General features: G+C 49.9%; 1 protein-coding gene across 6 annotated transcripts in view; it reads right to left on the bottom strand.

Moving 5' to 3' along the window:
* The window catches only part of LARGE1 (LARGE xylosyl- and glucuronyltransferase 1), a 524,421-nt gene that overhangs the window by 431,453 nt on the left and 67,611 nt on the right, over positions 1-25,357 (bottom strand). The window contains exon 1 of one of the 6 annotated variants that reach the window (XM_059402153.1): positions 9,891-9,912. The exons of the other annotated variants lie outside the window; for them this stretch is intronic. The gene's annotated coding sequence lies outside the window, so the exon portion shown is untranslated. Of the gene's footprint in view, positions 1-9,890; positions 9,913-25,357 lie in introns of those variants that run through there. 6 annotated transcript variants of the gene reach the window in all.

The following is a 25,357-nucleotide window of genomic DNA, read 5'->3' as shown; positions in this document are numbered from 1 at the left end:
TCCTCCATCAATCTGTCCCTAGAGCTGAGACGTTGGCTGAAAGTCCTATGAGTGTAACAGACCCCAACACATTTGTGTATGTACACACAAATGCACATCCACACACAGTGTCAGAGACACACCGCCGAGCCACTCAGTAGTTTCCACGTAGTCTCTCCTTCAGCAGGCACACACCAGTGCCTTCCCCACCCGGCACCGGTGTCCCCCCACCCACCCAGCCCTTTGCAGGTACACGCCCTCTACAGGCCTCTGCAGGTACTGTGCCGCTGCTCAGAATACACCTGTGTGCCAAGTGTCAAGTCCTTGTGCATCCGATCCTGTCCTGAGCCCCACGTATACGTTAACTCACTGAACGCCCCCTGTGAGGCACAATTCTCACCATCCCCATGTTACAGCCAGGAAGGTCAAATTCCTTGCCCAGGGTCGCCCGGCCAGAAAGTGGCAGGTGGGCTCCAGAGAGGACCAGCCTCTCAAGCCCCGCAGGGGGCAGGAGGAAGCCCGCTGGCTGAACCGCTACGTAATAAATGTGCCCTCACATCACAGACAGGCTCTGCTGTGGATTAACATGCGGCAGCACACCTTCTATTGGCAAAATGCTTCATTGTCATTTTTACTGGCTATGCCTTACAACTTCCCGCTAGGTCAATATTATCGAGGGGGTCAGCGTTAAGGGCGGACAAGATCTTTATCCACGTTTGACAGATTGGGAGGCCGAGGAGGGGCCGAAGGGGATGGGGGGGACTGAAGGGGGCGCAGGGACAGCGTGGTGCAGCGTGTGGAAAGGGGGTCTTTACAGGCAGAGGGCTCAGGATGAGACCCCAACTCCTAAGTCACTTGACCTTGGACTGTCTGTGCCTTAGTGTCTCCCCTATAAACACAGGATATGACTATACTCACTCACACTAGCACAAATATTAGAGTCTCCCTGTGGCACGACGGCCGGTTTATAAGAGCGAAATCAAGGGTATTTCCCTTCCTATTCAAGGGGGAGCACAAAGGCCTAAGGGGCTCAGGATTCCAACCAGGGGTGTCCCGGGGCTCAGCCCATACAGCAGGCACGGTCAGAGTGCTGGTTTATAAGATCTATTCATGTGTATGGATAATTGTCCTTATATAGCTAGGACATTTTAATGCCAAAAGTGGGAGATCTTTTACTAAAAAGTTTTGCCTTGGGAGGTTGGAGGAGCCAGATGGGAGAGAAGGGCGTTCAAGGAGCTGTTGTGTATCTGTGTACTCGCCCTTTCACAAGTATTTTCTGCGCACCTACTAAGAGCCAGAGACTAGTAAATGATGGGGCCTAACATTTCCTACATGTGTCTCCATGCACACACTGTTCCCCCATCATCTTCCGAGACACCGGCCTCCGTGGTCCCTTCAGTTCCTGCTGTCTGTGGCTAAACCTCGACCCTCGTGTTAGATGCTGGTCCCCTAGTCAGGGGGCACCTCCTCTGCCTTCTTAGACTCAGCCTGATGCCGCCCCTGCACAGACCTTCCCATCCAGTGTGCTGACTCCCACCACGCTGAGGTCTCTGGTTTATCCAGGGCACGTAAGGAGGGTCTAGAACTGCCCTGCTGTCTTGTTGACAGTCTGTCACTCCAAAGACAATGTCTGCTCCATGGGGACAGGGACCCTGTCAACTCATTCACAGTTGTCCCTCCAGAGCCTGAAAAACTACAGGTGTTCAATGAGTTCTTTCTGAATGATTAAGGAGAGGGAAGGGGGGATGCAGAGGAGGAGGCGGGGAGCTCAGGGCGGCCACACGAGATCGTGAGGGACGGAGAGCATGCTGGAAGGAGGCAGGCAGGCTATTGCGGCGGCCCTGGGAGCAGAGCCTTGTAAGGCAGAGGTTCTCATCAGTGTCTGCCCACAGCCTGTACAAGCCTGCCTTTTCCCTCTGCGTGGACTAATCTCACTCCTTCGCTTCTTCGGGCAGCAGCTCTGTGTCCTACCCTTCTGTGCCCCCACAGACCTGAAGAGATGGTGCATAGCAAATGCTGATTAAATAATGAAAACAAAGAAGTCTTGCCCATGCTTTTTGGTTTATTTTTAAACAGATGAGACACCCAGGACCGGCAAGCCCAGGGACTTGGCAACAGCTCACAGAATTTAGGGGAGGAGAACCCAGGTGACGGTCACACCTCCCAGGGCTCTGGGTGCTGTGACCCATCGCGGATTCCCTCAGATGCTGAAAGGACCCTCAGGCCCTCGACCACTCCCCCAGGAGGGTGCCCTCGCTACAAGCAGGCTCCAGTTCAGGCGGCGGGTCAGACCTCACGCCCGCTTCTCCACTGCCATTCTAGGAACTGGTGCCGCAGATCTGGGGGCACATGGTGCGTGTTTGATAAACAGGGGCCGACAGGCTGATTGACCCCTGTGCTCAAAAGTGACGTCAAAAACCACCCATGTGAAGAGAACGGACTTCCCTGACCCCTCTCCCTGACAGCCTGATCCAGACGCTGAACGGCTTCCAAGTTCACACGGGCTCCCGCGACCTCTGGAATCCAAAAGTATGGGCGACGTGGCTAAGGTTCAGACCTTCCACTGTAACTTTGCATTCCTCTGCCACTCAGACAAATCTCAGGGTCTACTGCCACCTGGAACCCACCCCACCCCAACCCTCCCGCAGGCCCATGGCTGTTCATACACACGCCAGGTTAGCTCGTCCTTACCACCGGGTGACCACAGCCCTCACCACCGTGCCCCCTCAGCACCAGCTCACGGCCAGGGACACCACCCAGGAGTTGCCTCAACTACCTTGACTACAAATCTCTCTCCTGTATTAATTATTTAATCCCACGAAATCCACTTCACTTCCCCCACATAACCCCCAGCCGTCCATCCACACTTCCCGCGTGAATCTTGTCTTCCATAAGTAATCCTTCAAGAAATGGATCCGTTTCTCTGAAACTCAGCTCCTTCACCTCTATGTCGGGCCCTCGGCAGAGAGAGCTTAACTGTTCACCAAGCTCTGCACACAGGGGGAGACTGTTTTCAGCTCCCCTGCAGGAAGGCGTGACGCTGGGATTCAGTTTTAACCCGGGGGACGTGAGTGGCAAGAAGGCTCACGCCCTTCCCCCATGCTGGCTGGACATCGGTGTCCGCAGCTTTACGCCCACACGAGGGCCTGAGTCACTGCGTGGAGCAGACACCCCGCCCCCTTCTTTTACTCTCCCCAACCGACTCCTTTGGAGAGTGAGAAATACATCTCTTGAGTCATTATACATTCTCGAGTCTGTTCGGTCTGCTCTAATGGGATGGTTAAGATAGTTAATAAAATTCTGTAAAATACCTAAGATACGATCTGGCATAGAGCCTGACCATATAACAGATATTTGATTAAGTTTTTTCCCCTTTATCTGCCCTTATAGCATTTGGCCTCGACTCTTGAATATGAGAATCCAGGTTACCAGATAGTCAATTCCCTACTGTACTCTCTTCCTCAGCACAGCCCGGGGAGGGGGCAGCCGTCTCCCACTCAGACCCCTGGCGAAGCCTGAGATTGCTAAAGAGAGGAGTAAGACGTTCATCCGGCACCAGTCAGACCAATGCATCAAAATTAAGCCCAACCTTGGGTGCCTGGGTGGCTTGGTGGATTAAAGCCTCTGCCTTCGGCTCAGGTCATGATCCCAGGGTCCTGGGATCGAGCCCCGCATCAGGCTCTCTGCTCCGCAGGGAGCCTGCTTCTCCTCTCTCTGCCTGCCTCTCTGCCTACCTGTGATCTCTGTCTGTCAAATAAATAAATAAATAATCTTTAAAAAAAAAAAAAAAAAAACCCAACCGGCAGAAACCCAGAAGCACAGATGGCAGGGTGCACAGAAGACGCAAGGGCCAGATCCTGATGCCCAGCATCGGCTATGGGAGCAATAAGGAGACAAGGCACATGCTGCCCAGCGGCTCCCGCAAACTCTTAGTCCACAACGTCAAGGAGCTTGATGGACCACACATCTCAGTGCAGAGACGGCTCATGGTGGCTGTGCCAAACCCACGGTGCAAACAAAGAGCAGCCCCACCGCCAATCCCAATGCCAGGCTGCACAGGATCTGGGCACACCGTATTGGTGTTCATAAAACCATAAAACTACAAAACAAATACATGAATTCCCCCACTGCGTAAGCTTTATTTTATCCATCTTCTTTATCAGTTATTAACTACTGGTTATTAGTAATTATCCACAGCCGGCACCTGCCGGTCAAACTGGAAATGCGTGATGTGCATGACTTCATTTCATCCTTATTAAATCCTTACAGGGGAGGTACAGTTTCGAGTCCCATATTGCAGGAATCTATGGCTCGGGGGTGTGTGTGTGTGTGAAGTATTCTGTCCAAGGTCAAAAAGCTAATAATAGAGAACTCGGAGGCTTGACTCCAAAGCCCACAGTCTTGTCCTGTCTGAAACAGGAGTGTCTTCTGCTCAATCAGGTCTCCCTCCTGGTCCACCCCCGACCCTGGCACCCGCATGCAGCCCCTCTTGCTATTACGGCATCTTGGCAGTCTTGCTACCTCACTCCCAAGGTTCTTGCTCCTTCCTGTCCTTCTCCTGCCGCGGGGTGAGACGTGCATGCTAGCTGAAACCCAGTCATGCAGGGTCACACCCCTGCTGAGCGTCCTCAGCCCTTCTCATGAACTACCTGGGAGGGAGGCACCCTCGTCGGGGTCGGTGGCCGGGGTTGCGGACTCCCGGTGCCAGTGCTGACTTGATGAACTTCTTGTCAGTTTCGCAGAGCGAGACTGCTCACTCCCTGAGAGCAGGAGCCTTTCTTACTCATCAGTTACCATAGCCAGGCTCCCATGTCCCCACCGGGAACGTAAGTGTTGAAGAGAACAAAACTCTGTGCCCTCCTGAGACCCCATTCTGCTTTAGGGATCTCTGAATGATCTCTGGTAGCTGGCAGATACCCTAGCAAGGGCAGACCGGTCTTTAAGATTTTATATATTTATTTGAGAGAGAGAGAGAAAGAGAGAGAACAAGAGAGGGGAGAAGCAGAGAAAGAAGCAGACTCCCCACTGAGCATGGAACCCAAAGCGGGGCTTGATCCCAAGACCCTGGGATCATGACCTGAGCCAAAGGCATCACTGACTCAGCCCCAGGCACCCCAGGCAGAGTGGACTTAAAGAGAACCCTGGCTTCACATGCAAATGCTGCCACATAATACGGAAGCATGACAGAGCTTCATCCTATGGTAGAAAACCTCGCAGATATGAGCCTGGAAGAGTGTGTGGCACGTGGCGGGCAAATACTGATTTCTCTCCCCATCTCCACACTGTAAATTCCTAGAGTGTGGGGGCCAGACCTTATACTTCTCTTTCTTTTTCTACCACGCCTTGGGGGATATAAACCATGCTTGGTAAATGTTTGTTTGACTGATTAGCTACGACGGATCTCCAGGAAAGCGAGCCAAAGATAGTTAAGGAGCTTTTTTCCCAGCCACCTGTATAAAGGATGTCGAAGAGCATGCTGTGAAAGAGAACAGAGTGGGGACACCGGTAAGGCCATTTCAAAATAACGTCCTGGTCCTCTCTGACCCCAACCAATGACCTGCCTGCTGAAGCCCGTATTTCTCTTAATAGAAAGGTGTGCGTCCATACGTACTTACAGCACAGTAGCTCCACTGTCAGTACATTACTGTAAATTCTCAACAATCATAAGCATAATAAACAAGGGGAAAAAAAGAAAAAAGAACAAGGGAGATAGACTAGAGTCTGCCCGAACGATCAAGCACTTACAAACTACCCATGAAGAAATGGGAAACTATAAACAGCAAAGCCTCAATTTGCCCAAGTTCCATTTAAGTGACTTTTTAAAAAAGATCCCGTTCATTCTGAAAGAGAGAGAAAACGGGGTGGGGGGGCGGTAGGGAGCAGAGGGAAAGGGAGAGAATCTCAGGCAGATTCCATGCTGAGCATGAAGCCCCACAGGATTCTCAACCTCCTGACCCGGAGATCGTGACCTGAGCTGAAAGCAAGAGTCAGAACTACCCAGGGGCCCTTAAGTGTCTTTTGTGGGTCACAAATGGCTTACTGTTTTTGTTACATTTAGGTTAAACTAAGTGAAAAGATACTTGTCTGGTCTTATAACCAATATAATAAATATATTCTAAATTTTCTTAACGATCCCAGTTATTCACGTATCCCCAAGCGTGGCCAGATGCCTGGCCAAGGCACCGTGTGGCACTAAGTTGTACTACACACTGTGTGTGCCCGTGGGAGCCACAAAGGTGCCCAGGCCATCAGCTCTATGCTACGGATCTGCCTGACCTTACAGCTGTAGACATGACCTTCCCGTCCTTTTCCTAGAGGTCAGGCTGTCACTCCTTTTCATGCTTCCGGCCGCCTTCTCAAGCTCCTCTTTCAATGCACTGTTTTGTTCTATCCTCTAACTTAGGAATTCGAACGTGAAGTTGGTCAGAATTACCTAAGGCTGTCGGGAATCGTGGAGCTCATCTCCTCCCAGTCCCAGGTAGACCCGATCTTTCCCAGTTCCCGGAAGTGAACGGTGACCGTGTGTCTGCCTTTGCCCAACCAACTGTAAGCAAAAGCCTGGTAAGAGCCTGAACGTGATTCCCGGGGTACCAACTTCATCCAGGCTCGATGAGCTAGGACATTTCGGAGAATGGGACCTGCCTGGGTCCCAGAGTATGGGTCTCACGGAGCAGAAGCTCTCCACAGACACACATACCAACCGCAGATGAACGCGTTATAGGAGTAAGAAATAAATCCTTATTAGTTACACCCCGGAGACTGAGGGATTGTTCAAATAAACAGCATCACCTAATCCATCCTGATGAATATAAATGATATATTTAAAAATAAAACAAGATCATGAGTCATCTGCCAAGAGGCCTTCCAAGGAGAAACATTCGTGAGCTTATACTCAGACCATGACACGAGCCTTGGCCACACATGTGTGTGTATAAATACAGCCCTAGCCCCAGTGTGCGCCTGATGTCACTGCTTCCTTGCCTAGATCTCCTGGGAGCTAGAAACTGCCCAAGGGCAGAAACCGACTCCTTTCTGTCTTCCCAGAACCTACTACAGTGCCTGGTACAGAGCAGAGGTCACAATCCATACTCCTCTAAGCTGGAAAATATAATGAGTGGAGTTTGCCCAAGTTGACACGGAGCTTCCAATGGAAAAGAGAATTAGGCTCCACTATCCTTCTAAAACACAGTTCCACTCATCCCATCACATGCCGTTCCCTGTCCTTGCCCTCCACATCTGAGGACAGAGCCCGTGACTCATGCCCACAGACAGCGTGACCGTGGACAGATGCAACTGCGCCCAGCCAACGGTTCCTTCTGTCCATTGTGCCTTCCCAGCAGACAGTGAGGAATTTTCTGGCTGGGGCCGATGGTGGAGAGAGCTCTTTCTGCTGCCCTCTGGGGTCAAGACAGCCTCTCGTTCAAACTGAGTCATCTGTACTTCACGCTGGCTGTCCTGTTCAAAGGGCAGATCTTGGAACAGGACTTAGCAGTCACCCCAGAGCACCCCACAGCCGAATGACGATGCACACCTCGTCTGCCCTTCAAGTACCTCAAGAGCAAACAGAAACTGCTGCCACATGGCGGGGGCGGAGGCGTGTGTGAAAGGTGTCAGTCACTCACTTTGAGACATTGCTATCCTCATTTTCCAGATGGGAAAATGAATGAACCAAAAGGTTCATGTCACAGGCTCGATGAAACACACAGGCCCCTGGATTCTGTGAATATCTGACTGACTGATATCCCTTAATTACATGTATTTTTCTGAGTCCGTAATTTATCTGTTCCTCTGCTTGTTCCTCTCATCTGTAAGGCCGGAGGCACAACTACCCCCATTTTCTATATGAGGTTTACATTAAACTAGCAAATGATGGTCCCAGAATTTAAAGTTCTGACTAATTACAAAGCCTAGACACTCCCTACTAATAATAGCTCCTACCCCTTGTTTTAATGATAACGAAATGGACAAATATAGGAAAAGTGCTAATAGCAGTGCCTCGCACCCAGTACGGCTTCAGTAAACGGCAGCTGTTTATAAAATTATATACAATGACAGCTACTGCCCACCAACGCACTTTAGCACAGTTTGTGGGTGGGGGGGGGGGGGGGAGGCTGGAGACAGGTGGGCAACACGGAGTAAGTCTCATGTTATTGGTATTATCACTCAGCCCAGAGGCAACACTTTGGGCCTGAGTTTTCTCATGTACAAGATGAAAAGGGGTTAGATCCTCTCCAGGAACTGGTCTTAAAATGCTCTGATTTGTGATTCTAGTAACTGGCCAATAAACGAGCGACTTCATGACCGACCACCCCAGACCATTCCCCAGGTCCCCTCTGCAGAGGACACTGGCCTTTCCTACAGAGAGCTGGGGAGGGGTCACAAAGGCCCGTGCCACTCTAAAACAAAAACCTCAGAAAGGAACGTTCGAGAAGCCACTCGTCATGTCAGCATCGGGATATTTATCAAATCCCCAAATATGGGACGGTGACAGAGACAGGGAAACAAAGCCCACCTGGCTGGCCCCTGCCACCCATCAAAGCCGACTCCAACCGCGACTGGAAGCCGCTCCGCTCCCCAGATGCAATTAGTGAGAACAAAACAGCAGGTGTGGATGTGGGAGAGCATCGCGATGGGAGGCAGCAACCAGGACGGCAAGACACAAACTGCCACTCAGGAGGAGGAGAGCAGAGTGGGAAGCTTAGGAGATCTTCAGAGCAGAGCTGGGGAGAGGCAGTGCTGAGGCTGCCCATGCCGCCAGTCCCACACCTAGAAACCTGAGTGCCAAGGACAGACAGATCTGCCACCAGAACACATTTCAACACAGCCACGTTCATTTCTTTTTTTTTTTTTTTTAAGTGGTTTTTTTAAATTGTGGTAAAATTCCGTGTGTCTCTCTAACACAAGCTTGGTGCCTTACAACAACAGAACTTGCTCCCTTGGAGCTCTGGAGGCCAGAAGCCCAAAAATTGAGGGGACCAGGGGCTGTGCTCCCTCCAGAGGACTAGAGAGTTCGCTCCTTGCCTCTCCCAGCTTCTGACTTGTGGTTTCATGACTCCAATCTCTCCCTTGGTGGTCACATCGCCTTCCCCCTCCTGTGTGGGGACAATCTCCCTCTGCTCCCTCTCAGAAGCATGCAAGTGACTGCATTTAGGGCGCAGCCCGATGATCCAGGATTATCTCCTTATCCTGAGAGCCTTTTGCTTAATCACACCTGAAAAGGGTCTTTCCTGATTTTCAAACAGAGTAATATTTACAGGTTCCAGGGATTAAGACTTCATATCCCTGGAAGACATTTTTCAGCCTACCTCAGTTCTCTTCTTGCCTAATTTTAAAAAAAGCAAGAAATATTTTACCATAAGAGTCACAAACCTAGGATCTACCCAAGCTGGAGTAGCCCTGGAAATCAGCACCTCCTAGCCTCCTCCAACTGAACAGAGGCCAGGGGTGAAAGTTACTGACCTCGAATTACCCAGAAGATACAGCCAAGCAAACAAAAGCCACTTCAATCCACAGCTTCTCCCCGGGCATTTAAACGACTTCACTGAAAAGAATATTCTATTGCCCTCCTCTCGCTCCCCACAAAAAATCCTCCGTGCATACATTTTTAGCACATCTGCTGCAGAAAAGGAGCCACATCTCCACAAAAGGATATGATTTACCAAAAAAAGCAAATTCTGAGTTAACCCAGCAGACCAGAAATACAGAGTTCAAGAGTTCTGGTGTGGGTTCATGCCTGGACAGTGTGACCTCAGGCCCGTCCCCCAGTGGCCGACGTAGGAGGAGGGAGCTGGGTGACCACAGGGATCTGACTGGGCTGCTCTTGAGGAAGAGAAGGCAGGTACCGTGGTGCACGGCAACGGGAGCCGAGACGAGTGAGTCTGGGAGACGAGGAAGCTTATTCAGTTACCTACCTCCAGGGTTCTCTGGAAGCATTAGAATCACCTGGACAGTGTTAAAACATGGATTTCTCAGCCTTACACACCAGAGGCTCAACTTCTGTACGTCTGGGGTAAGGCGGGCCCAAGGATGTGCACGTCTCTCACAAGTCCCCAGGTGCTGCTGAAGCTGCTGGTCTGGGGGCCACTGTTCTCCGGAGGACCCGGGTGGTGAGGGCTAGGAGAGGGGAGAGGAGGTGTAAGAAAGGAGCAAAAGGGGTGGGTCTCGGCGACAGGTTGAGAGGATTCCTAGGGTTCGGGCAGATGCGAAGAAGTCACGTGACAGACAAAGGCGCTTCGGTCACAGAAGGTGGGAGCAGAAAGGGGGAGCCTTAAGGAGGAGCGAAGGTCAAGGATTCGGTACTTGACATACTAAGCTCAAAGCCGCCACACACACCAGCCGCTAAGGGGGCGAGTTCATGAACAAGAAGAAGCTGCAGAAGTCGGAGGTGACTGACGGCTCAAGTGCAGGAAGGGGGGTGTCGGCTGAGGCACCTGGACGGGAGTCCTCGTCCAGAAAGTGCCCCGAGGGGGGCCTTCGGCAGCAGGAGGTGGTCGATGGGATGAATGAGCATCCCAGTTCGGGAAGCGTGAGGACGGAAGCAGGGTGTGACCTAACCACCAGCTCCCTGATGGCACTGACGACAGCCTGGGGTCAGAAGCCAGATTCTGATGGCCCCGCTGAAGAGTGTGAAAGCCTTGCCCACGGCTCTTGGAGGCCTGGTGATGAAGGAGGGTGCAGAAGGAGGCTGGGCTGAGCAAGAAAGGGCTGTCTATCTCCTCGGCGAGGGACCACTCTCTGGAGTCAAAGAGCCATCCGCAGAAAGTGGGGGACGAGGGAAGCAGGGGAGGCTGAGGAGGCAGCCATCAGCTGAAATAAATTAACGACAACCTTGGCGGTGACTTCAATGCCAGCACCCCCTATCCCAGGGGCTGCCCCCAAAGGATCACACTTGCCTCTGAATTCCCAGTCCCTAAAATAGCACCTGCCACCAACAGCGACCTTAGTAAAGGATCACTGAAGGAAACGAATTCACGAGAAAATGTAACCATGCTAGAATGAGAGAGAGAATTCCTTTATCCAGGATGAGGGTCAGCATTATATCCGAGCAATACGGAAAGAAAAAAGAGAGAGCGCAGACCAAGGTAGGTTACAAATGTCTCCCGTCTTCAGACTTCTGCTTCCTAAACTGTGCTCTAGCATTTCTACTAGAAATGCTAGATGGTTTAAAAACCATCTTTTTAAACTTGGTGCAGACAGAAGAGAACAATACATCTGCCACTTCACTCCCTTATACCAACGCTTTTCTTCCTCTCCCCAAAGAAAGAGAAATGGCTCATCTGACTGACAGGGCTGCAAATACTCGTTTGGCCATACTGAAAGGTATGAAAGATTAAAAGGGGAAAAAAAGGAAGAAAGGAAAGAAAAACCGGTGTGTACTTCCGGACACCCGCCCCTCAGCCACCAGAGTCTCCTTTCTAATCACTCCTTGCTCACAGCCCTTCTACTTGCTGTTCCCTCTCTCTGAAATACTCTTCCCTGGCTAATCTAGGTGGCTTGTTTCCTCACCTCACTCAGGACTATGATTATTTGCTACCTTCTTGAAGAGGCTCTTGAAAACCTCTTTTTCAAGAGAACATCCCTTCTCACGTCATGGTCCTATCACCCTGACCCTTGGTGCTCTAGCTTGCTTTTGTCTTCCCTTCTCAGTACCTCCTGCACTAAACACAGATGACGCATGTGTGTTTACTAAAAGATCCACTGGACCAGGGGCTTGGCTTTGCTCATCCCTGTGTCCCCGGTGCCTACTGTAACTCCTGGCCCATAGCAGGTGCTCAGTAAATATATTTTTAAAAATTTCTACCCGTGTAGAGTTGACACCAGTAACTATCTACGAGTCCACCGCCTGACCTCTCTGGAACATGCCCAGCCTTAATACTCCCTTTACGGGCCCCTGGAGGAATCGACTTGAGCCGTGGAAACCTGGAGAGTGCTGAGAAAATGCTTCTCCCTGCACCTGCGCTGCAATCAGAGGGAAACTGATGACTGGCAGAAAAATCCAGCCACCATCTGGCTGTTCAAGGACCCCTCCTGGGTGCTGACAGCATTGTCATTCAAAGATAATGAAGATTAAAACCAACAGTGATCTGGGGGGACAGGTTCCCAAGAGGCAGCCTGGCTGGCCTTAACCCCTTCTGAGCCACAGAGCTTGCAGACGTCTTGAGAAGAAACCAATCTTCCTGGGGGATGGAGGCAGGAGGCTGGCAAGGTCCCTGCTTGAGAGAGGATGGGTGACCTGTCCCAGGAAGGGACGAGATGGAGAAAGTGCAAGCAGAAGCGCCTGGGCGAGATCGGGGCAGTGGGGATGTGAGGAACGGCACCTCATTGACAGGTGTAACATACCACCCAGCCATCAGTCAACCAGGCCCTTCAGGCTAGATGCCAACCATGCTTTCAGCTCACTGATTAGAATGACGGCGCGTGCTCCCACCCTCGAGGCCTGGGACCCACGGCCACTCTGTCTTCAACGGACGCTCCGTCTCTGAAGTTTACAGAAACAGGTTGTGCTGCCTCATCCATTTCCACAAGCCAGTGCTGAGCACGCTTGATTAGAACATAAAACTTTGGCGAGCTCCGGAGGACAGAGGGAAGCAGCACCGTGCAGATGCCAACCCAGAGGGGGCCGGCGGCATTCCACCACACCTCCTCCCCAGCATACAAGGGGAAGAAACTACCTGGACACGCTGCCTCCACGAGAGGCAGCCCAGGCTCACCCCGGGGCCAGACGGCCCGCTGGAAACCCACCTCTGCCATGTATCTGCTGGGTGGTCCTGGCCAACTTACTTATCATCCCCAGGCCTTGGTGTCCTCGAAGGCAAAAATGAAGACTTCAACAAGTGACTAACCACTGGGGTCATTCTGAAAATTAGACAAATGCATTTATGTCAAGCATCAAGTACAGGGTGCGCAAGGACTGCAGAGGCTAGAGAAGATGAGACGGATGAAGGTGAGGATGAAGAGCGCTGGTGGTGACGGCACTGGTGATGGTGGAGGTGCTGGTGCTGGTGGTGATGCTGTTGGTGATGATGCTGGTAGTGACGGTGGAGGTGCTGGTGGTGCTAGTGATGGTGCTGGTACTTATGATGGTGGAGGTACTGGTGATGATGGTGCTGGTGCTGGTGCTAAGGATGATAATGGGAACAGTGGTGGTAATGATGACAGTGGTAATGGTCATGGTGGTGGTAGTGGTAATGGTGGTGGTAGTAATGGTGGTAACGAAGGTCATGGTAATGGTAATGGGGTTGGTGGTGGTAATGGTTATGGTGACACTGGTGGTAATGGTGGTGGTAATAATGGTGGTGATGTTAATGATGGTGCTAATGCTGGTGGTAGTGGGTGGTAATAGTGATCGTAATGGTGGTGGTGCCGGTGGTTAAGGGTTGTCATAAGGAAGGTGGTGGTTATGACGACACTGTTGATGGTGATGGTGGTGGGGGTGGTAACGGAGATGCTGAAGGTAATGATCACTGTGGTAATGGCAGTGGTGCTAGTGTGGTGATCCTACTGCCGTGTTAGCAGAGACTCTGGGGCTACACAAAGGAATGACAAGAAAGTCACTGGAAGAAGAGCTCCAGGCAATGCAGCCTTTTAGAACCTGCTTGGGGTGTGTGTGAGCACTGCCTCCTCTGGTCCTCCTCTCCCACTCCTCCAGGAGCACACCTGCAGACGAGGAGATGGGGATCCGGAGAGATGAAAAGCTGCCGACAGCAGTGGTGGGTGTGGGGGAGGGGAAGGATTCTCAGTGGCAGCTGCATGAGGAGCGAATGGCAGCCCAGGGCCTGAGGTGGCCCACAGGCGCACTCTCAGGGCTCACAAGAACTTACTGGAACCAGCTGTTGGAAAAGTACTTTCCGGTTTTTAAAAGATGACTGAATGAGAACTCACATGGGACGTTTGCCTATCTCCTCAGTGGCTTCACATCCAGCCCTTCCGGTCCAAGCCCTTCAAAGTCCAGTCCAGTGACCCCTTTCATGCAGGCACAGGCACAGCACTGGGGAAAAGTTGGACCTAGAGGATGGAGTCCTCACAACACACACACACACACACGCACACGCGCACACAGACCTGAGCCCCCGGAAGAAGAGAACATTCGAGCTGCTTGGCTTGCACACAAAGCCACTCCCCACCTGGCCGGGGAGTCAACCCCCAGCACTCACTTCACCTTTCCAAATCCCAGGCATCTGGGCAGCGCACGACCAGGTTTGAACAGCGCTCTCCTTCACGCATCTCTAAAGTCCCTCACCTTTCTGTCCCTGCAGCTCCCCCTGACCAGAAGGCCCTCCCTCCTTTCTTTCTAGCTAACGCCAAGCCTGTTTTCAAGATTCTAGAACCAAATGCCTCCCCCGAAAGCCTCTAGTTAATGGCCCTTTTTCCAGGTCCCCATAATACTGCACCTTCCCTGTTGAAGCACCGTGAGTCCCAACACCTACTGTAACAACCAGACTCCCAGGGAGCCCCCACTGGGGATCTGGAGGGCACTGGAGACACCCAGCCATCTTCTGCCCTCGTGCATGGATCAGATCTAAGCACAGACAGCAAAGCCCAAGCCTGACAGGCTGCAAGAGCTCCCACCTAAGCATAAAATAGATCAGAACACACCCGAGATGGGGGTCCAGCAACCAAAAACACCATCAGAGGGACCGAGAAAAACTCAAGCCTTAACCAAAAATGGGGTCAGTGCCCGAGGGAGCCCGGACCCCGAGCCAGAGCCTCCAAGCTTCCCAGGAGCTGTGGCTTGGACCGTATTTTGGAACGCCACAGAATGAAAGTCAGGAAGGGTTTTTGGGCTGTGGCAACTCCAGAGGGATGGGACCAGGCTGGGTCTACCCGCAAGGCAGCGGGTAGAGGAGCTGCAGACTGTACTTGGGGGTTCCAGCTGCTGCCAGGCTCAGCACCTAGTGACCTGTGTCCGGAGAACACCCTCACCGGCAATCTACAGCAGGTGAGAGCACGGAGCCTGGGGCTGCATTTGCTTCAAAACTCTGGTCAGGAGCCCACCTGAAACGGTGCCCAGCATACACTAAGTGCTCAGAAAGCGCTATTATTAGGCCACGGTTAGTGGCCTCAGCAGACTGGGCCTTGCAGGGACCGTGGCACGTCTGAGCCCCAGGTGGGTAACGTCAAGCTACAGGATTCAGTAAGCCCCAGGACACACCTGCACCCTCGATGGGAGGACACGTGCTAGAAAACTCCCTATGTCCCACGGAGCAGGTGAAATGAGATCCGCCCCCAGGACCCCCAAAACACCATGCTCGCCAAGGAGCTTAGACTATATCAGCCTGTATGGTGAACTGACTTTGACACTGTTAATTATATTGGAGCCCCAATTAGATTTGAAGCTCCTCATAACAGCTAAACATCTGAGAGGCACTTCAGCAATTACAAAGTTCTATGATCCAGTCAGTGACCGCCCTGTTCAGGGCGGAACTGTCCCTGCACCCCCGCACCCTCCCCCCGCTCAAATTCAAAGACCCACTCTGCCTCCCGGGACCTCAGACTGTGACTATATTTGGAGACGGGGTCTTTAAAGAAGTAATTAAGGTGACATGACATCTCTAGGGTGGCCCAATGACTGGTGTCCTTAGAAGAAGAGGCGATTGGGACAGACGCACACTGAGGGCAAGACTGTGTGAGGACACAGGGAGAAGATGGCCAACTGTAAGCCCAGGGGGAGGCGCCTCTGGAGAAGCAACCCTAGAGAGACCCCTCCATCTCACTCCAGCTCTCAGGGCCGGGAGGAAATGCCTTTCTATGGTTTAGGCCTCCCAGTCTCAGGTGCTTTGTTAACAACAGCCCTAACACACCTATGAGGTCGGTCTCCCCCCCCACCACCACCACGTTTCTATTTATTTGAGAGACAGCAAAAGAGACCACAACTTGGGGGAGAGGCAGAGAAGACAGAGAAACAGACTCCCTGCTGAGCAGGGAGCCCAATATGGGGTTTGATCTCAGGACCCTGGAATCATGACCTGAGCTGAAAGCAGATGCTTAACCGACTGAGCCACCCAGGCGCCTCTGACCCCATGAGGTCAGTCGTGGTGTGTAGCTGCTGTCTTTGTACCATGAGAACACTGGACCTCTCAGATTTTGCCGCCAAGTGGGATTCAAGGGAATAAAGCCTAGTTCCTTCCAGCCCTTCCAACGGATCCAACGTTTACAGCAAAACATTTATGGAGGATCTACTACATGCCGAGATCTCTTTAAGATGCTAAGGGTACTACGCTCACAAAAAGTCCCTTCTTTCATGAAGCATATGACCATAACCCAATAAATAGAAAATAATCTACCTTCAGAAACAATTGGAGAGCACTAGGAAAATGAGAATTTTTTTTTTCTTATTCCAGTCTCTCGTTTATGAACACTGATGAACACTGAAGCCAAACAATTAAAGTCTTCTTTTTAAAAAGCTGAACCATAAAATGAATATTCACAGGAAAAGTGCTGGGGAAAAAAGAACATAGCTCATTCATTTCACTCTCCTTTAAGTAAATGGGAAAATCAGGCAGGGGCAAGTCAGAAGCCCTGAGTAAAAGTTTCTATGGTGTTCATGTGCCTCGGCAACAAAGCTACAGCTTTAGAAATGATACAGTTAGCATTTCCTACGCAGGATAATTTTTCCCTCTGAAGTCTGAAGCCAGAGCTATTTCAAAGAGTAACTCTGCTCAGGGAAATGGATTTTGTTTTTCTTCACCCAGATGAGAATTCACACAATGGCTAGCACTCTCCGCCAGGGAAAATTCTTGCAAAACTGGATCGAGCTGCATTTCACTTTATAGCTGGTGCTTATGCGTAAATTATTATTACATGTTTATAAGGGTTTTATGTGGGTATAATATTTTACCGCTGGAGAAGCATTTACACACTATGTGGCATCTTTAAGTGTTTTTTCATTTACAATTCTGCACTTTGGGGTCTGTAATGGCAGGCGAGTCTGTGCAAGCCCCCTATGGTTGTCAGCCCCACCCCCACCCCTGCCGGACAGCTCGGAGCTGTCTCAGCGGAGATTAACCACACCGTTGTGTGCAACCCGGGCGGCGAGGACTCCGCATCCCCGTGGCCCTCCAGGAGCATCAGGTGCTCTCCCTGCCACATTAATTAATGCATCGATGGCATTCAAGACCGAACCAGAAATTCAGCAGCATTCCCCAGGCTCGTGGATCTGAGCTGCCTAGCAGAGGCAGGTGAGAAATGACATTTGAGGACCTGGCAGGACCTACGAGCACTGTTTATTCATGCTAAGAACATGCTGGCACTCACTGCAGCCCGACTAGTTTGAAATTCAGGAAAACCAAGAGTGTAGCTGGAATCCCGGCTCTGCAGCTCACCCGGCGTGGATCAATCCCTCGAAGTCTAAGCTCTTTGCTATCATCTTCAAAATAGAGGAAATCAGGGTGCCTGCATGGCTCCGTTGGTTAAGCATCTGCTTTCCATTGACATCATGATCGTGGGTTCCTGGGATGGAGCCCTGCAGATAAGGCTCCCTGCTCCGTGGGGAGCCTGCTTCTCCCTCTCCTTCTGCCCCTCCCCCCTGCTTGTGTGTGCTCTCTCTCAAATAAATAAATAAATAAAAGCTTTGATAAATAAATAAATTAGAGGAAATTACAAAAACCATTAACACGGGTTTTTAGAAATGCTGAAATGAAATGAAGCATGTGGGCTCTTGGTCCCAGAGCCGACACATAACTAGGCCCTTCAGTGATGCTATTTAGCGAAGACAGGTAACAGCTTACTGGCTCCACTTAAGGCCAGCAGTCAGGAATCACTCGGTTCCTCTTTCCCCCCACCTCCCACCAACTGTGCTGCTATGTCAGGTCCAGCCTGACCTTGAGAGATGGGGAACAGGGCTCTGGACCCATTCAAGAGATGCAGCAAAGCCCTTCAATGGGCACGCAGATCTGTGTGTGCGTGCAAGTGTGCACAAATGAGCACTTCTGGAGAAGAGACTACATTTTAACAGCCTCCCCAAAGGGATCCACAGCCAGGAGGAGTTAACAATGACCCATGTAGAGTGAGCTTGCTCCTCTGTCCAGCAGGAAGCAGGTGGGACAGAGGAGGGGTGGTGGAGTGGAGAAACGGTGGAGTCAGATAGTTCAAAAGGTCAAATCCTGGATTGGCGCCCTACTTGCTAGGTGACGATGGCAGAGATCTCTACCCCTCTGAACATGGTGCTTCAACAGCGAAACGGGATCAAGGCCAACTGCTTGCAGGGTCTTCTTTTGGGGGGTGGTGGGCAGGGGTGTTAAAAACAGTAACAAATGTCTGGCATACAGTGGTGCCAACTAAGTGTTTATCTCCCCATTCCCAGTTCCCCTGGGAACACGGAAGGGCTCCCCCGGCCAATAGGACCAAGAGCAAGCACTGTCTTATCATTCTTTCCATTTGCTGCTTCATGCATGTCAAGAACCCCCTGCCACCTCAGCTCTTCCCGCCCCCCGCCAGGCTGAATCTCGCCTGTCTACACCTACCCACAGTCCTCCGTTCCTTCTATTCCCACCCAGTTCCATCCAGGCCTGGCTCCAGAGCCAGGTACCTCGGCCGCACTCCTGGGTTTCAAGGCGCAGCGCAGGATGGGGAAGGAGAAGTCTGAGCTTCAGAGTCGACCCACCTGAGCTCAAACTTCAGCCCTCCCACTTTCTAGCTAGTGACTTCAGACAAGTAACCTAACCTCTCCATGACTCAGGTTCTCAATCTGAAAAATGGGGATGATCATAGTTATCTACCACACTGGCGGGGAAAAAAGAGTTAATCCACGTATGGAGACAGGTCTGGCATACTGTTAAGTACCAGCTGTGATTCAGATCGGATTGCGAAAAACAGAGACTTAATGAGGCCAGCTCATATAACGGCAATGCACTGTGAACACTTCAAGGACAAAAACGGTGATAGCCCCTCCCACGAGCCCCGGAACAGCAGCTGTAGTACCACCAAGCAACATAGGACTGGCTTCCAGAACCCAGGCAGCACAAGGGACATCCGCTCGGGGAGCACAAGCTCTGTCGAGAGCTGATTCCCTGGCTCCATGTGTTTGTAAGGTCTGGCCCTGTCTCCTCCAACCTCATATCGCACTGCTACATCTCAAACACAACGGCTTTTCTCTGTGCTTTGAACAAAGCCAAGTGTCTTGCACCTCAGGACCTTTGCACATGCTGATCCCTCTGCCTAGAATGCCCTACTGTCCTATCTTGGCATAACCACTTAATTGCAGCCTTCAGCTGTCCCCTCCCTGAGAGTCCTTCCCTGACAGCTAACCCCTTCCTTTTGCCGTCCTCTCTCTAGCCCATCGATCGGGATTATTTCCTTTATAGCACTTACCTTTTTCTTAAGATTTATTATTTGAGAGAGAGAGAGAAAGAATGAGAGACAGAGAGAGAGAGAGATGGAGCACAAGTGGGGAGAGGGAGAAGCAGGATCCCCATCGAGCAGGGAGCCCGATGTGGGGCTCAATCTCAGGACCCTGGGATCATGACCTGAGCCGAAGGCAGACAATTAACCAACGGGGCCACCCAGGCGCCTCTGTAAGCACTTACCTTTAAAAAGCATTTTTCTATATCCACTTACCCTGGAATATAATAGCCAAGAAAGAAGGGGCTTTGCTTCTCCATACGCCTAGAAGAGTACCTCATTCATAGCAGAAACACTGTAACTATTTGCCACTGGAATGAATTTCTCTGGCTGCTTCTTTTCCTGCTACTCAGCAACTTCTTTGCTCTGTATTTCTAGTTAAGATTCTCTAAAAGATACACTTAGCTAATCACCATAGTCACACCAGGTTTCAGGTTCTTACGCTAACCCACTACAAAAAATGCTGCCCAGACTCTGTGGAATGTCCAGTTCGCCAGCTGCCCACCCTTATAGCAACGAGCACAGACGCCTAGGCCAGCCCCATCAACAGCATGAGGCCATTTCTATCAGCAGGTGTTGGGGCTGTGACAGATCCCAGGACAGTCACTTTGAGGGCAGAGTCTCTGTAATACCCTCCGTTCCCCATATGTAAGAGGAAGACCGTTTCTCCAACAGCATTATGAAATTCTTAACAACACTTTCATATCTGTCCTTAACAAACCTTCAAGAAGGGCTAATTCAACCAGATTACAAAAGGCAGAGCTAGGGCGTGAGGACAAAGAAAAAAAGACGAAAGCACAAGTGAAAAGCATCTGTAAATTGTACAGAGCTCTGCGAGACATGATGTAGAGGACTGCAGACATCTGAGTCCCCAGGCAACCTTAAGAAGATGGAGAAAAGCAAGCACATGGGAGGGTGTCCGTATGAAACAGTCACAGGTGGGGTCGAAGCCTCTGGCCAGAGCGGCCTTGGAGCAAGGATGGCAGGTGCGCTGAGCCGCTGCCCCTCCCTCCTGCAGCCCACGGGGCCCCTCCCACGCATCACAGTCTGCTGAGCAAACGTCATGATCTTCTACAAAGCTCCGGCGTGAGAAGAGTCCAGAAGCTCTACTCGAGAGTATGGATCAGCACACTATTTACGTAAAAGGTCAGACAGTAAATCTTTTAGGCTCTCTGGCCATATGGCCTCTGTTGCAAACACTCCACTCTGGTCTTGAGGCAGCAAGCAGCCACAGACAACAGTGAAGGAACAGGTGTGGTTGTGTACCAACAACCACTTCTTTGTGGACGCTGACATTTAAATTCCATGCCATTTTCACATGTCATGAAACAGTATTTTCTTTTCTTTTTTTTTTTTTTTTTTTGACCACTGAAAAATGTAATAAAAGACCTTCTTATCTGAAGGGCTCAGGTGGTGGGCTGTACTTTGCTAATCTCTGCTTAGACCACTCTGCATGGCTGTCTCTTATCACACGGATTGAACGTCAAGGTTCTCCTGATATTTTAAGCTGGGGCTATGGACACTGGAATCGCCTCTACTCAATCTTCAGTAACTCACAGAGGCACTAGATCTCAAAAAAAAAAAAAAAGTGTTTTTGAAAAATTGTCCTTTGGCCTCGAAGGAAACACCATCTTTGCTGGATCTTCACCCGCGTCAGCAAACAGCCCATGGGCTGTTGGACAGCTCCAGTGCTGAAAGTTCTACCTGTAGCTCTCCACCTCCTGGTTACTTTTCCCAGAGCCTGGGTCTCCCGATTTTGTCTGCAGAATTTATCCTGCGCACTTTCCCCCGAGAGCTCTCCACATTTTCATTTGCATCAAGAGAGTGAAAAAAGTGAAAGAAATGGACTTTGCCCATGACAGAAAAATCTGTCCTAAGAGAATGAGCAAACACGGAATTGTGGCAGAAAACTCTACTTTTATCCAAGTATCAGCTTTATAAATAACCCCAAAGTCCACCGACCTACCAGAGAGATAAGAAATGACTTAGGACAGGTGAAAGATGTTTCCTCAACACCTGGCAGAGAAAGTTCCCATTATAATTTGAATGAGTAAGTGAATGGACAAATAAATATATTTTAGCATGCCTGAATGGAGAACATTCTCTCCTCTTTCTACCTAAATGTGCCCAGATCTCAAAAAAACAGAACATCTGGTGAGAACAAGATTATTTAGTAGTCTAAAGAATTAAAAGATGAATGCTACTGGGACCAATTGATTCTTTAATAAAATTCCTAATTTCCCTAGAGCTAGACTCACTGCCTGAAAATATCTCATCTACATGAATAAGAAGATAAGAAAAGTGATTACTGACTACCTACCAGGTGTGAGGTGCTTTCACACACATCAGCCCCTGCAATCCTCACAACAAACCCACCACAGAGAACGGTAAGCCTTCCTTTTTTCACACGAAGCCACCCAGACCCAGCAGTGGGGGCTCCAGATCTCACACCCACATCCACCCAACCATAAACCATGCCCTTTCTGCTGTTTAGGACTTAAAAATTCTGCTCATCCCAGCCCCTTGTGGAATATGAAATTATTACTACATGATCCATAGGCTAGATCATTAAAGAACATGACTCTAAAATGCCCAACTGCAGAAGGTAAGAGAGAATACAAACCAAAAGAGGAAAATGTGTAATGTGAAAACCACATCCATAGTGACTAGGTCTGGAATTCTACCCTATCCCATACTTAATATAAAAGTATCTGATTTAATGGGGTGCCTGAGCGGCACAGTCAGCTGAGCACCTGATTCTTGGTTTCAGCTCAGGTCTTGATCTCAGGGTGCCCTATCAGGCTCCATGCTCAGCACAAAGTCTGCTTAAGGCTCTTTCCCTCTTCCTTTGCCCCTTCCCCCCAAAATAAATATACTTTTTTTTTTAAGTCCTCGGTTCAATCACATGTAAAACAGTGGATAGCCCCACTTAAAAATTTAGGAAAACTGATACACTAAAAAAGGATCTAGTTCAGAAAAACAAAAATGGTCTTCAAAATAAAGAATCCTTTTGCAATCTTACTCCCAGTCCTTAAGAACTGCTTTTACATATATTCATTTAAAATAATTTTGGGAGGCCAACTTAGTCTGGGAAAAACACTAAGACTATTACAATATGGTATAATCTCTTCTTTCAGCTTTGATCCATTAAAGTAATTGTTGCTCCCCGTCTAAAAAGAACAAAGTCAAAATTTGGCTTGAAAGATTCTAACACTTTTTTTTTCTTGCCAATATCTAATATCTGAACATGATTTTACCCTTTGAAAATGCTTCTGGATATATCACCCTCCTTCACCTTTACAACAACCCTAGGGGATGGGCAAACATTTCAATATTTTTTCCTTTACGCACATGTAAAAGACTATAAGGGGGGGTTTTCCCAGTTGCAAGTGATAGAAGAACTATTCTAAACAAAATAGAGATGTAGTGGCTTCTAAGTCTACCAAGGGTAGATCCAAGGGTAGATCTGCCCTCCGGTAAGGTGTGATCTAGGTCTAAGGGATGACCTGGTCTGTCTCTGGTTCTCAGCTCTGCTCTTATCCACACTGGCCTCATTCTCAGACACCAGGCAGTGAAAAGAGAGCTGTGAGGTAGGATGTGGCTAGGATGTGTACAGCTACTGCCTTTAAGCATCAAGGCCAGTGGCAAGGCAAGAACACAGGCACCTGTCTCAACAGTCCCTACAGAAGTCCCATGGCACTTAACTGTGCCCACCAAATCACTGCAATGAGGGGGTGATTTGCATTACAGGTCAAACCCTGAAGTTAGGCACAGTATCATCTCCTCCAAAGTTCATGGGCTAAAGTAGACTTCCAGAGGAACACCAAGCAGGGTGAATAAATACTGAGTTAGAAAACCAAGAGGTGCTCACTACAGACTGCCTGACTGACCCAAAGTCACACCGCTACTACTAGACATGATCAGGACTCAAGTACAAATCTTCTGGAAGCAAATACTCCAAAAATAGTGGCGAACTGTTTCAAAACACAGGGAGTAAATCACAAAAAGCCCTCAAAACAGAAATCTCTTGGTCGCAAGTAACATTCAAAACTATTGATCCACTGCTCAGAGAGCTTCAAAGAAAGCCAAGCCCCTTTAACAAAACATAAATTTTCTGAAATTAAGCAAGGTTACCATTATCTAAATCAAAATCCCTTTATAGCTCTAAATGGTTCCTCGCCATCTGGAAAGTCAGAACATTGTACTCAAAAGGAAAAAGGAAAAGCTTTTTGACCTATTTTTGTCCCTACACTAATGTAAAGCCCCAAATCCTATTTATTAAGCACTCTCGATGCACGCTATTTTGCTGGCTATTTGCAACTCTAAAATGACACCTATTATTCAGTTAGAGATTAGAATCTCAAGCAATAGGGTGTTTTTTAATAAAAAATAAAATTAAAAATAGATTTGCCATTGCCTTTTTAATGAAACTAGTAGTTCTGCCGGCTTAGAGGGGAAATGACATACTTCTTAGGAGCTTTATGTACCGATCTGAGCGGGGCCTTAAAAACAAAGTCACCAACATTTGTATCCTCAGCAATTACCCGAGGCTTCTCCTCTAACTGCAACACCATCTCCCTACCCTCCACTGAGAGCCCAGGCAGCCCACACAGGCTCTTCCACCAAAATCAAAACAAAACAAACTCTTTGTCACCTGACACGTGCAGGTGACGCGACAGGTGGGGCCTGACAGGTGTGTGCCAAATAAGAAAATGATTTAGCCCAGCACTCTCCCACAGAACCTTCTGCGATGACGGCACTGTTCTACATCTGTGCTGGGCGGTATGGTAGCCACTAGCTGCGTGGGATTCTTAAGTCGAAGGAACTGGAATTTTTATTTAATCTGATTTTAATTAATTTAAAGTAGCTACATGTGGCTAGTGACTACTGAACAGGAGGGCAGTACAGACAGTGCCCTGGAGGATCTCTCCAGCAGGTCCCTCTACTGCTCTCTCTTCCACTTGCATTTTCTATCCCTGCACAAGCCAACCTGCCAGTCTCCCAACAGGGCCTCAGTCTGTTGCTCTGGTTCCAGTACAGAATTCCACTCCTGGCCCACCGGGGTAGACTCCAACTCTTCCCTCAAACCCATCCCAGGTCTCACCTCTTCCCTGAAGCCTTCCCTGACTTACTTCTCTCCTCCCCACTCATGAGAGTGGGTCACCTCTGCTTCTCCATCACCTCTGCACTTATGCGCCCTTCGGTGGCTGTGTTTGGCACACTGCAGTGTCCCCTCCACGGCAGAAGGCAGGAGAGCACGCTGGTAAGAGTGAGTGCCCTGGAGACAGCTGCCTAGTGTCAAGTCCTGCTTCTAGCACTTACCCTGAGCTCTAGGACCTCAGGCAAGCCCTAGGACCTCTCTGAACTCAGTGTCCCCTCTGTTAAATGGGGTTACTCATGTTAACTCTCCGTTATAGCTGTTGAAGGACTAAACAACCAAATGCAGGTAAACATTAACATGGTGCCTGGTAAGGAGCAAAGACTCAATAAAATTAAGCCCTTACGTGTTATTTTTCATTAGCTTATTAGACGATGCACTTTAGAGCATGTAGTAGGCAGAGCCTAGCCATCCCCCCACAGTCAGAGCATACAGTAGGCACGCCTTGAAGACTGCAATTATTAATGAAGCCTCCAGCAGACAGGTGGCAGACCCAAGCTCGGCTCTAAGTATACTCCGTAACGCCAAACAGCCTTGAGACTAAACAGGAGAGCTCAAGGTAAGCAGGGGTAGTGGAGTGAGATCACAGGTAGATCAAAGAGTTTTACGGGGGGGGGGGGGGGCTACTCCAATGCACCCAAAGTCACTACCACCACCCTCCCATATGTCCCATCACTACCCCAGGTCTTCTCCCCAACCCTAATCTGGCCAAATCTCTATCAAAATGTTCCTGATGGAAGTTAAGCCTTATCTTGCAAAGGGGTTTTTTGGGGGGAGGGGGGCGGGGCACTAACAAAGGTGTCAGGGCCACTGGCCTAACATTAAAGTCAGAGATATTATAAGCAACTCCAAGCCCCAACAATCTGTTCCTAGAACTCTCCC

The sequence above is a fragment of the Mustela nigripes genome, chromosome 6 (genome assembly GCF_022355385.1).
Source record: "Mustela nigripes isolate SB6536 chromosome 6, MUSNIG.SB6536, whole genome shotgun sequence".
Lineage (NCBI taxonomy): Eukaryota > Metazoa > Chordata > Mammalia > Carnivora > Mustelidae > Mustela > Mustela nigripes.
This window is presented reverse-complemented; position numbering and strand designations above follow the sequence as displayed.